This window comes from Bos indicus x Bos taurus, chromosome 1 (genome assembly GCF_003369695.1).
Source record: "Bos indicus x Bos taurus breed Angus x Brahman F1 hybrid chromosome 1, Bos_hybrid_MaternalHap_v2.0, whole genome shotgun sequence".
Lineage (NCBI taxonomy): Eukaryota > Metazoa > Chordata > Mammalia > Artiodactyla > Bovidae > Bos > Bos indicus x Bos taurus.
This window is the reverse complement of record NC_040076.1, coordinates 19,372,812-19,377,072: the sequence shown is the minus strand read 5'-3', so window position 1 is coordinate 19,377,072 and position 4,261 is coordinate 19,372,812. Positions and strand designations below refer to the sequence as shown.

The 4,261-nt window shown below is 42.6% G+C and overlaps 1 pseudogene; it reads left to right on the top strand.

The window, feature by feature from the left end:
• The first annotated feature begins 613 nt into the window (after positions 1-613).
• Positions 614-2,537, top strand: LOC113897511 (annotated as a pseudogene).
• Positions 2,538-4,261: the final 1,724 nt, after the last annotated feature.

Sequence of the window (4,261 nt, the reverse complement as noted above, 5' to 3'; positions counted from 1 at the left end):
ATGCCAAGCCTAGACATTAAAAGAAATACAGGTAAGCTTTTCTTTCTCCTTTTTCTGTTTCTGATGGCTGAGATGAAGATGTGATGGCAAGAGCTGCAACAGCCATGATGGACCCAGAGATAGAAGCCATCTTTTAAGGACAGACTGATCTGCCCATCCCACTCTGTGTATTACTTCACTGTGAGCTGATACAGGAGAGAAAAATAGACTTCTCTCTTTTCAAGTCATGGTATTATAGAGATCTCTGTTTTAAAGTGGCTTAGACGATATCCTTAGTTTGGACAAAGTCATACAGCTTTTAAGTAAGGGATTTCACAACTCAAGCTCTTAGCAAACCATTCATGTGTTGTGGCTATGTAATATCCCTCTTATGTGTCTACATGGTGGGTCAGTAAAAAGACTAAGTAATACTGCATTACCTATGACACGTTCCAGAAAAGATGATGTTCTTCCCTTTTTCCAGTGGAGGAGGGAAAGAGTGATTCTGAGTCCCTTCAAGAATACAAACAAACCCAGGTCTCTTACATCTACTGCCTCAGAGTTGCTCTGTAAGAAACAACAACCTCCTTTTCTCCTCTCTGCCATCCAGCTGGGCAGCCATAAAATAGCAACCATGTATCAGTGCATCTGCATCCATGCTGGCCAGGATGGTGTCCAGATCAGCATTGCTGGCTAGGAGCTTTGCTGGCTGGGAGCGCTACTGCCTTGAACATGGCACCCAGTCTGATGGCCAGATGCCAAGTGACAAGACCACTGGGGAAGGAGATGACTCCTTCATCATCTTCTTCACAGAGACAAGTGCTGGGAGGCATGTGCCTAGGGCAGTTTTGCAGACCTGGAACTCACAGTCGTGGATGAAGTTCGCACAGGCATGTACCGCCAGCTCTTCCATCTTGAGCAGCTCATCACAGACAAGGAAGATGTTGCCTGTAACTATGCCCAACATTTTTTCAGTACACCACTGGCAAGGTGACAGTTCAACCATAAAGAAAGCTGAGCGCCTAAGAATTGATGCTTTTGAACTGTGCTGTTGGAGAAGATTCTTGAGAGTCCCTTGGACTGCAAGCAGATCAAACCAGTCGATCCTAAAGGAAATCAGTCCTGAATATTCATTGCAAGGACTGCTGCTGAAGCTGAAACTCTAATACTTCGGCCACCTCATGCGAAGAACTGACTCATTGGAAAAGACCCTGATGCTGGGAATGATTGAAGGTAGGAGGAAAAGGGGATGACAGAGGACAAGATGTTTGAATGGCACCACCGACTCGATGGATATGAGTTTTAGCAAGCTCCAGGAGTTGGTGATGGACAGGGAAGCCTAATGTGCTGCAGTCCATGGGGTCGCAAAGAGTCGGACACGACTGGGCGACTGAACTGAACTGACTGGCAAGGGGATCACTAACCTCATCATGGACCAAATTCAGAAACTGACTGACCAGTCACAGGTCTTCAAGGCTTCTTGGTTCTCCACCACTTTGGTGGGAGAACTGGTTCTAGGTTCACCTCCTTGCTGATGGAATATCTATTGATTATGGCAAGAAGTCCAAGCTGCAGTTCTCCATTTACTCAGTGACCCCAGGTTTCCATAGCTGTAGTTGAGCCCTACAACTCCATCATCACCATCCACACCCCCTAGAGCACTCTGATGATTGTGCTTTCATGGTAGACAATGAGGGCACTTATGACATCTGTCTTAGAAACCTTGATATTGAGTAACCAACATATACTAACCTGAACAGATTGATAGGTCAAGTTTTGTCCTCTGTAACTGCTTCCCTAAGGTTTGATGGAACCCTGAATGTTTTGGGGTTTTTTGTTTTTATTTATTTTGGCCACGTTGCACTGCAAGATCTTAATTCCCTGATTAGGGAACAAACCCATGCCCCCTGCCGTGGAAGGACTGAGTCTTAACCACTGGACCACCAGGGAAGTCCTAGAACCCTGAATGTTGATCTGACAGAATTCCAGACAAAGCTGGTGCCGTATCCCTGCATCCACTTCCCCTGGCCACATATGCCCCTGTCATTTCTGCTGAGAAAGCCCACCATGAAAGGCTTTCTGTAGCAGAGGTCACCAGTGCTTGCTTTGAGCCAGCTAACTAGATGGTGAAATGTGATCCTTACCATGGTAATTGCATGGCCCGCTGCCTGTTGTACCATGAAAGATGTCAGTACTGCCACTGTCACCATCAAGACCATCCAGTTTGTGGAATGGTGCCCCACTGGCTTCAGAGTTGACATTAGCTACCAGCCTCCCACTGTGACACCTGGCAGACACCTGGCCAAAGGACAGTGAGCTGTGTGCATGCCGAGCAACACCACAGCCATCGCTGAGGCCTGAGCTCGCCTGGACCACAAGTTTGACCTGATGCCTGCCAAGCGTGCCTCTGTTCACTGGTACATGGGTGAGGGCATGCAGGAGGGAGAGTTTCTGAGGCCTGTGTGGACACAGCTGCCCTTGAGAGGGGTTATGTGGAGACTGATGTGGATTCTGTTGAAGGAGAGGGAGAAGAAAAAGGAGAGAAATACTCAAGTTAAAAATGTCACACAGGTATTGCTTTTATAGGGGAGTTTATTCTATTTTAAACATGGAAAAGCTGTGGTCCAATCAGTTAATTTGCATGTAAGCAGTGTATATCCTCATATACAATTATTGATCTATGCTTTAAAAAATGATACTTTTTAAACTTTACATAATTGTATTAGTTTTGCCAAATATCAAAATGAATCCACCACAGGTATACATGTGTTCCCCATCCTGAAACTAATACAATTATGTAGAGTTTAAAAATAAAATAAAATTTAAAAATAAAATAAAATAAAACAGAAAAACAAAAAAATAAAATAAAATAAAAAATGATACTTTGTTACAGACTCAAGCTATCCATTTTTTCTCTGATGGTTTGGATAAAGTCTTTCCTGTCTTAAATGAAAAATAATGCAAACAAAATGAAGAAGCTGTGAAGCTATACAGAAAACTTAAATCTACTGTCATTTTTACAATACCCAAGGCAAAATATTTCCTCATAACATGGGGTGAACTGTGACCCCCCAAAGTTTATGTATTGAAGTCCTAACCTCCCACCAGTGTCTCAGAATGTGACTATATTTGGAAATAAAATATTTAAAGTAAAAATTTTTTTAAAGGCCTTTAAGGAGGGCCCTAACCCAATCTGACTAGTGTCTTTATAATAAGAGGAAATTTTAACACAGAGACATCAAGGAGGTTCACACAGAGAAAAGACCATGATAAGAGGCAGGGAGAGGGCAGTCATCTATCTGCAAGTCAAGGAAAAGGGCCTGAGAGGAAACCAAACCATCACCTTGGTCCAAGACAACTTGATCTTGACCTTGATTGTAATCTTGGACTTCCAATCTCCAGACTATGAGAAAGAAACATCTACTATTTAAGCCACCTAATCCCTGGATCAGGAAGATCCCCTGGAGATCCACTCCAATATCCTTGCCTGGGAAATCCCACAGACAGAGGAGCCTGGCAGGCTATAGCCAGTAGCACTGCAGAGTCGACATGACTGAGTAACTGAGCGCTGACACTAACTGAGTCCCTGGTACTTTGTTATAGCAGCCCTAGCAAAGTCATACAATCATTTACCTTAAAAATAACAGAAGGACCTAGCATCTAATTCCCCTGGATTTAAATAAGTAAATGAATAGTGATGGTGTCATACTGCTAGGAAATATCAAGAACAGTTTTGTCTATAACAAGCCATTCATTAAATAAACGCATTTTAATTCAGCTTGACTAAGGGAGAAGAGCAGTGGCATGACCTAGCTTAGACATTTGTAACATTCAGAAAGGACACAAGGTCCTCTGTGAACCGTTCTAACTTCACTAAATGTAAAATGACATTGGTCTAGATTCATCTGAAATGATGAAGCAGCAGAATTCTGAACAACAAGCTGAGCAGCTGCATGAACTTCCAGAAGTGAAGAGTTTCATAAACAAACCATTAAAATTTTATCAAAAGCAGGCCACCAGATGTCAGAGGAAAATGAGGTCTTGCAACTTTAAAACATATATTCATGTTTGATTTTCAATGAACCAATTATTTCTATGCTTATAGGCTGCTTCCTATCTTCTGATATGAAACACCTTAAATACAAAATGTCAAAAGCTGCACTTTTCTGGAAATTACCCTCTGGCATATATTCAGTTTTGGGTGTTGGTGCTGTCATCCTCAGAGTCACTCAAGCCAGAATTTCATTTTTGTGTCGACCTTCTCTTCCATGTCTTTTTATAA